Raw genomic sequence first — 9,631 nt, 5'->3', positions numbered from 1 at the left:
GGAAGTGGCAAAAGGGCGTAAGATGGATGGATCATCTTGTTGTTTTGTTTACAAGTCTGTATATGTATATATTTGTTGAATGACTTGTAATGTTTTTTGTTTATGCTTTATGGTCTGTATCGGAACATGACATCCCGAGTTTTGATTATATAATGAAATGCATCTCTTGATGAAATGCTTTGATAAATATTATTTTATCATGTTTTGTTTTGGGAACAAATTCCGCAACTCTTTCAAATCAAAAGGATTTACTCTGAAAATATTTAAAAGCATAAATGAAAATCGGTCTTTTCTGGCCGAGATTTTGGGGATGTCACACTCCTCTAATGGCTTACAAACACAAACTAGCAAGGAGGATGATTTTAGAGAGAGGAGAGGGATTAAAAATCGGCCAGGGTTTCTTTGCTTTAGCAGAGGTGCTGATTTCCCTTGCCCTAGGGGTCTATTTATACTTGTAAGGCTCCTAGAGTTTCACCCTTAAACCCTAGTTAGATAATCTTGTTTGATTAGTGTCTAAGTCCATAACTATTTTGGTATGTACTTGACCCAATGGTGCATGGTCCTTTTGGGTTGCCTTCACCAAAGCAACTTGATAGGATGAATTATGGAGAGAAAGGATTAAATATGATTTATTAATATATTATGGGAATGATATATTAAAGGAGAAATAATATTGTTTAATTAATATTAGTCAATAATTAATTGGTAATTAGTTTTGTGACTAAAAGAGATTAATTAAACTTAAGGGACTGGAATTATAATTATAAGATAATTGCAATTTGAGCCATGGATTGTCTTAAATCAAGAGGTGGACGAATTCTTATGGGAAGCCCATAAGGAAATCGTCCAATGGCTTGATTAAAGGAGTCTATGGGTTGCTTAGGGCTTAAGCATCCAAATTAGGGTTTCCTTGTTAGATAACCCTAATAGCCTCACTATATATAGATCCCTTAAGGACCAAAAACATGGCTAAGACTTATCCTAGGGTTTCACACGTTTTTGGGCAGCCTCCATCCTCTCTCCTCTTCATCTTCTTGCTTATGGTGTTTGTTAGCCATTAGAGGAGTGACACTTGTGACTCTAAGCCTTCCAAAGTCAATTCAAGGAGGAATTGGGATTGATATTGCTACATAACAGTCAAGGTAATATCATAAACCTAATTATATGTTAATATTGATTTCCATATGCTAGAATTAGGGTTTATAGTCTTGGATTCAAAGCATGTACAATAGAGAAACCTAGATCCAAGCATTAGGGTTTGTATGAGCACACAGGATGTCTTATGACCAAAACCCATCAGTGGTATCAGAGCCTAGCTTGGTTTTAATTGTATTGATGCATTGCAAATCTGGAAAATTCGTTTTTTGGGTTTCTGGAGGCTGGACTCGCCGAGTCCATAGCTGAACTCGCCGAGTCCAAGGTGACTCGACGAGTCCAGGCTTGACTCGACGAGTCAACTCGTCAGATGAAGGTTATCTCGGGATTTCTTGCTGTTTTTGCATTGGGATAGTTACCTTATCATGTTAGATTAATATTAATCCGATTATATGATATATTTGACTATAATTTTGATCTAATTGAAGATATTTATCAATTAATAAGATAATTGATTAATTATTTTGACTAAATTGATAAATTGTTTTGCAAGAAATCATTAAACAAATCAAATATGGATAATTATGTGATGGAATGTTAATTTAAATTATTTGTTATTTGATCCTTATGGTATGAAATGTTTCATATTTTCCCTTAGGTTTTATAGTTTAAATTTGAACCCAAAAGTTTTGTTGTTTTGAAATTTAAATAGTTAAAACCCTAATGTTTTGAAAAAAGGTTTCAAAACTTGCCCTCAAGTTTTGGAATTTAAATTTTGATTAAATGGTTTAATTTTGATGTGTATTTAAATTCTAAACTCTAATGTTTGAAATGTTTCAAAACTTGCCCTCAAGTTTTGGAATTTAAAAGTTGATTAAAAGTTTAATTAGGAATGTTAAATTCTAAAACCCTAGTATTGTTTTGAAAAAGTTCAAATCACACCCTTATGGTTTTATTAATTAATTAAGGTGTATAATTAAAAAAGGTTTAATAAATCCATAAAAGTTTTGGTTTACAATTTAATTGAATTAAAGGTATAATTGTTAAATTTGACCACCTAATATTTTAAAAGTATAAAATACACCCTATACTATATATAACATTAAAAGTCTAACATTATATATATATATATATATATATATATATATATATATATATATATATATATGTATGAGTAAAAGTTAGTCTTACTGTTAGTAGGCCTCATTCACGAAGCTGGTCTATGAGGGGTGTTTAAGGAAATTGCCTATAAAATGGCGATTGAATGGGTATCCACTCTTACCCACCGCACTCTTGACTAGTGGAGGATCGTTAGCCGAACGGGTAGGATAGGACGAAACCTTCCATTATAAGTATAATGAATTACTAAAGTAACTAAATGTTTTTCAAATTCCCAATCTTAGTTACTTAGGCAAAGTGAATTGATGCAATTCCATGATATTACACTTTATGCCCTTGCGAAGACGTTAGTGGAGCGTGTGTGGTTTACCGGCACACTAAATGGTTCTAAGCAAAGGTAGCAAAGGGTGACTCAATGTTTGTCATAGTTCGGTGGAGCGTGTGTGGTTTACCGGCACATCGAATAGGTGACTGTAACATGTGAGGGCACCATGTAAGTTTGCATGGTTATTCACACCCGCTTTGTGATCCTCGGCATCCCAGTCACAAACAAGAGGGGCATATCGAGATTTAAACATGCCATTGAAAGTTCAATGAATCTCAAGGGTCTAGGAGTTTTCATAGATTTAAAACTTAAATTCTTTTTTGTTTTTCGTGGTGGAAATTAGTGAATCGTCATTCACTTACCTTCAAATATTCTGCAATTAAGGTTACGGCATCCCTCTCCTGAGTTGTAGAATATTGTGTTGGGTCCTAGCCTTAGCATCTCATTTGGGTGATTTACTAAGGACTCAATCTATCAACTAACTTGAATTCGGTTTTCTCCCGTATTGTAGATGTCAAAGTTTGACAACTATGGTCTTCCCAAATCCCATGGAACAAGCAGTCCACATGAAGATGATATTCCACGATTCGATTGAGGAACAAGAGATCATGCTTCACTTCCTCCTCCTCCTCCAATTATTCTCCCTAACCCACAAGTTCAAAGGCTTGAAAATTTCAAGATCACTCAAGCCCTTTTGGAAAGTAAACATAAAGAAGGAAAGCCGGTGTGTGCACACGTCCTAGGGATGAAGTCACACATTGATAGGTTAAGAATGTTGGGATCCGTTGTCTGTGAGGAAATGGCTGTTGATTGGGTTCTTCAGTCACTTCCTAGCTCATATGGTGAGTTCGTAAGAGAGTACTATATGATGAACCGCGACGTGGCCCTTATAGATCTCACCTATATGCTTATTGCTGCTGAATCAGCAATGGTTTGGCGCAATAGAAAAGCAAAGTTGATTGGTGAATCTGCCTTCAAGACCTCTATGGAGATAGACAATGGCAACGAAAGACATTCCATGATCAAAAGTGTGATCATAAGAGAAAGGCAATGTCTAAAGTAGTTCCATGTCATGCTCCAAAAGAGTCAATTTGCCTTTATTGCCAAGAGAAAAGGACATTGGAGACGAAGCTGCCCCATTTACCTAAGAGATCTAAGAGATGGGAGAGTCGAAACGTATGGCTCTAATATATGTAAAAATCCACTAACTAACTCTTTTAAGCTTCTATTCTAGATTCTTAATACATAATGTGATAAGATTACAATTGATGTTTTGTAGAATCGAAGAAAAGAAAGGGAGCTTAAAGGAAGAAGTGAGCAGAATCTAACCGTGAAGGAATGGATTTCGATCGCATTTCTCGAAGATTAGATTCTTAAGCTACTACTTAGAGTTAGAATTAGATTGCTAAGAAAGATGTATTAGCATAAGTTTTTCAATGAGTTGCATTGTAAGGACAAATTTTCCGCATAAAATAAATTTTGATTTTTATATTATCCTTGCAATGGCGTGTATGAAAAATTGATGTTAAAAGTTTCTATTATTAGCAATAATGGATTTGGTTCTTATTATGTTATTTATGGAAAGTCGAGAATTTACCAAATAGGGTGAGTTTCTCATCGCCCAAGTTTCAATTGGACGGAAACTTGGAATCATGCAACTTGGTTGCACGATGAATGAGAAATTTCATATTTGTAAATAAGACTAATTTATTGACAAAGTGTCAAGTGAAGGACTAGGAGATCGAGCACACAAAGTTGCGTGTTGGTGAAAGTCCACCATAAGAGTAACAAAGATATTCGTCATGATTTGCTAAAGGTTTAGTGAATATGATTATACTTATAAGATTAAGTGTAATTCGGAATTGATTAAAAAGGTTTAAATCAATAGTAGAACGAATAAGAAGAATCAAGTAGGCAGAAAGATAAAAGTTTCTCCATTCTAAGAAGAAGGGAGAGTACCTTTTATGCTTTATGATAGGTCTTAATGATTAAGAACCATATGTCAATTGATCCTCTAAGTGAGTCTTAGTACAATTGTATGTATAAGAAGAGCAATCAAGAATTGAAGAAATGGTTAAATCAAGAAGTCTATCATACTTCGTTCCAATGACAAGTCTTAAAGTTAAGATTGTGACAATGAGTGAAAAGTATTAAAGATTTATAAAATTCATCAAATGTGGAAAGTTGTGATGTCTTGGATAAGACAAAGACCAACTAGAACCAATTTATGAAGAGTCTTGATAAAAGCTACACTAACTCTTGAATATTTGTTTGTCAAGAAATGTTTATTGACAAAAGAATCTTATATGTCAAGGAGTCAGTGGGAGTCTTAATGGTCTTGAAAGGTTTCAAGAACAAATCAAATAAACCTAATTAATCATCACTAGCACACGAGTTGAGGTTTACAACCTATCGTGTTGACATTATTTTGTTTCTGTGCCGTTCCAATCGAGTTAATTATGCATGTGATTCCTATGAGTTCTTATTTGAATGCATAAAAGGCAAGGACCTTGATCAATGAAAAGTACATTGATAAGAAAAGGTGAGTTGCTTAACTACTTGGAAGACATGGTGGGCAGTTGTGCTACCATAAGGCAAGAAATCAAGATTAAGAAAGTTCAGTCCATATGAGTTTGAATTTGTCTTAAACTTTGGTTTTAACAAATTCACATGGATAGGAACACATACACCATTTAAATCTAAGTGTCATAAGATTTCCTCATTCATGAAAATGATTGTGAGGAAATGCTTTCACTAAGAGAGATTTTAAGAAGATAGTAATTGTAAAATTGCATTCTCAAATTCGATTATGGTTACGGTATCCCTTTCCATAATTTGAATTGTGAGGTTTGGCAATTAGTCTTAAGTGTTTAGACACACATATGAACTATCTAAGGCAAAGGTGTATAAGTTCAAGAAGACTTGATAAAAGATTATCAAAGCATTAAGTATTAGAAACATGGACTTAAGAAATTCAATAGGTATTGGTTTTCTGAAAGTTAAGATGTTTATGAATACATGTCGAAGCTAGTGGGAGCATAAGTGTTATGTTTTATAATAATCATCATGATAGTGGGAGCATAAAAGTTATGATTGTATGATTATTAAGGAAAGTATTGCAAGGTTAGCAATATTAATTATAGAAAACAAGAGTCATACTTTGCAAAGTCGCAATAGTTGAAGAGTTGTTTTGCTATAATTAAGGGAGAAAATATTATGCTTCATTTCAAATCTAAAGGTTTAGGTTGAGAAATGTTAATAAATTTAGTCAAAGGTACATAGTGTGTTCTTAAAATTTCGATTATGATTACGACATTCCTCTTCACAATTCGAATTTTGAGAACATAGCAAATAAAACATTGTGCGTCGTGTCCCATACGCTTCAGGTATAGGATCGATTGCAAATGATTTAATATTTGACCATTCTAAAATGTTCCAAATGTCTAGCGCATTTAGAGGGAAAAAGGACTAGAATTGGTTTTGACTAAAATAATTAAACAACTATCAAAGGACAATCCAAAGTTCGACGAGGATTGGTTGCTTTTGAGTAGTTGGAAGCATGGTATTGAATGGACCATATGGACATTATTATTATGAATAGAAAAGATTCTATTAAGTATGAGTTGTCATATGGAAAATGTGGAAATGTTTCCATATTGGATGGACCATATCGACATCATTACGAATAGGTGAGATTCTATTAAGAATAAGTTGTCATATGGAAAATATGGAAATGTATCCATATTGGGAATTGAATATTGAAAAATCTATGTCTAAGATTAGAAACCTTTATGCAAAAGGATGTTCAAAGGAATGTACTTTGAGTGAGAGACATCATATCTAAGGAATTGTCTTGTAACAATCTCCGATAGAGGACTTTGTAATATCATTGGCAATAGTCTTTATGACTTTGGTGCAGTGACATTACGAAAGGATAGTTGCATAGAATGTTAGAATCTAGCATATTCTATAAGTAGCAAGAATTTGATATTCTTTCACTTATGGAAAAGGATTTGGAGTTGTGAAATGAGAATGATTGGAAATGTGTTCAATATGATCTATTTCACAAAGTAAGAACCATAGGTAAACATTGTGTGCATGCTAGGAGCATGGGACAAGTGTTGTAATTCAAGTAAGAAGTTGATTAACCGAAACGACAAATAATGAGTAATCAATATGGTGATAAATAAAAGGTGTTTTATTTATTCTCAAAGGGTTGAGGCCATATGGGATTAACATTATTCTTGTGTTTCACATTTGCATGTTTTGACTTCCAGAATAATTGAATTTATTAAGAATAATCGAATTATTCAAACGGGCCACAGTCGTTCATATGTTGGAAGTAGATATGAATGAAGACTGTCGTGAATTGGTGTGTGGATTGTCTAAAGAGCATTAGACATAAGCAAATGTTTGCTGCAACGTTCATGAGTGCTTATGAATATGAATTTGAGCATTGGATTAAACCCACGATCACTTGGATCACTCCATGAATTGTATCACGAGTGATTGGTGAGACCATAACATCTTATATTCTTGAAACCTAGATGTGTGAGTTGTATCTTGCAAATCGGTTGCACATTGATAATATGTAAATGCACTAGTAACTTGGTGTTATAAAACATATTGTTGTGTGTGATTCGGTGAGTGAGTGCAAGAAAGCATTGTATCAAAGTTTATCCGTTCCTTTTATCCAAAGTAGGATAAAAGCGATATCTTTGGGGCCCTCGATGGTTTAGTGACGACAAACGTAAATGCTCGGTCGGGCTAGGGCTCGTTTGATTTGTTCAATTAGTCAGTTGTCATAAATCGGGAATCGAGATATAGTACAAAGAGAATGATTTGAAATCATATCTCATATGATATCTAGAATGGAGGAATATATGATCCCTTATCTAAGGACACGCGTATCTGATAAGATCAGAGTTGATAGCGGCTTTGGAAAGCTACGATTGCAGATCAGGATCTGAAGTCATACGCATAATAGTTATTAGACTTATCCAAGTGGGAGACTGTTGGATTAGTGTCTAAGTCCATAACTATTTTGGTATGTACTTGACCCGATGGTGCATGGTCCTTTTGGGTTGCCTTCACCAAAGCAACTTGATGGGATGAATTATGGAGAGAAAGGATTAAATATGATTTATTAATATATTATGGGAATGATATATTAAAGGAGAAATCATATTGTTTAATTAATATTAGTCAATAATTAATTGGTAATTAGTTTTGTGACTAAAAGAGATTAATTAAACTTAAGGGACTGGAATTATAATTATAAGATAATTGCAATTTGGGCCATGGGTTGTCTTAAATCAAGAGGTGGACGAATTCTTATGGGAAGCCCATAAGGAAATCGTCCAAGGGCTTGATTAAAGGAGTCTATGGGTTGCTTAGGGCTTAAGCATCCAAATTAGGGTTTCCTTGTTAGATAACCCTAATAGCCTCACTATATATAGATCCCTTAAGGACCAAAAACGTGGCTAAGACTTATCCTAGGGTTTCACACGTTTTTGGGCAGCCTCCATCCTCTCTCCTCTTCATCGTCTTGCTTATGGTGTTTGTTAGCCATTAGAGGAGTGACACTTGTGACTCTAAGCCTTCTAAAGTCAATTCAAGGAGGAATTGGGATTGATATTGCTACATAACAATCAAGGTAATATCATAAACCTAATTATATGTTAATATTGATTTCCATATGCTAGAATTAGGGTTTATAGTCTTGGATTCAAAGCATGTACAATAGAGAAACCTAGATCCAAGCATTAGGGTTTGTATGAGCACATAGGATGTCTTATGACCAAAACCCATCAAATCTTTCCTTAAAGCAATCCAAATCCTTTCCAAATATAAGCCTTGGATGAATTTGAGGCTATCACAAGCCCTAGAATTCATCCAACCTCTATCCAAGAAGAATTTACCGCCCAAAGCGTAACTATCAAACAATTGACAGTTTATACCCTCTTATTTAATTAATCTCTTTAAGTCACCAAATTAATACTAATTAATTCATGACTTATATTAATCAAATAACAATATTATTATTCATTATATTACTCTCATAATATATCAATAATATTTATTCTCTCATAATAAATCATCCTGTCAAGTTAGTATGGTGAAGGTAACCCAAAAGGACCATGCATAATCGGATCAAATACTTGCCTAATATAGTTGCAACCTTAGACACCATTCCAATAGTGGAGCTCCCGAGTTCTTTGGGGAGAAGAACCCAATTGCTAGTAGGAGGTGGTTAGCGGATATGGTGAACGCTTTTCGGATGAGTTTCTGCCTCGAGAGGTTGAAAGTCAGATTTGCTTCCTGTCTTCTGAAAGACAGAGCTCAAGATTTGTAGGACAAAGTAGATTTCACTTTGGGAGGCGAAGCCATTAAGACGATGAATCGGGGAGAGTTTGTTACCCAGTTTAGGGAAAATTTTACACCAAATATTGAGGTGTAACAGTTGAAGAGGGAGTTTTAGGACCTTCGCCAGACGACTGAGACTGTGGCGGAGATCACTGCCAAGTTTCAGGAGAGGGCTTTGTTGGTTCCGTAGTATGCGACAGACAAGGAGATGAGTAAGGTGAGGTATCATGATATCCTTAGGTATGACATCATGGATTTTGTGAGCTTATTAGGGTGCAAGACCCTAAATGATATGATTGCTAGAGCCCGAGAGCGGGAGATTGATTTGGAGCACCTGGAGAGGGGGGAAGCCAAAGAAGGTGCATGCAGCTGGGGGTCCTGCAAAGAGACCCAAGAATTATGATCATCGATTGAGAGGCCAGCAAGGTCGAGGTCAGTACAACACGTGCGGGAAGCAACACAATGGGTTTTTCCGATCTAGGGGTATAGGGTGCTACAAGTGTGGCAGGGTTGGTCATGTTTGCAGAGATTGTCTCTAGGGGACGAGTCTGTTATATTTTCCTTGCAACCAAGTGGGCCACAAGCAGGACGATTGTCCGAAGTTGATGAGGGCACCTGCTCCATCCACTTTTAGGATCACTGACGGTCGGGAGGGCTGGACGGAAACCCCAATTGTAAGGAGCCGAGCTTTACAGTTCCAAAAAAGGGATGCTAGAGTTTCATCAG

Source organism: Lactuca sativa, chromosome 5, assembly GCF_002870075.4.
Source record: "Lactuca sativa cultivar Salinas chromosome 5, Lsat_Salinas_v11, whole genome shotgun sequence".
Classification (NCBI taxonomy): domain Eukaryota; kingdom Viridiplantae; phylum Streptophyta; class Magnoliopsida; order Asterales; family Asteraceae; genus Lactuca; species Lactuca sativa.
The sequence above is the reverse complement of the archived record's forward strand: the minus strand, read 5'-3'. Positions refer to the sequence as shown.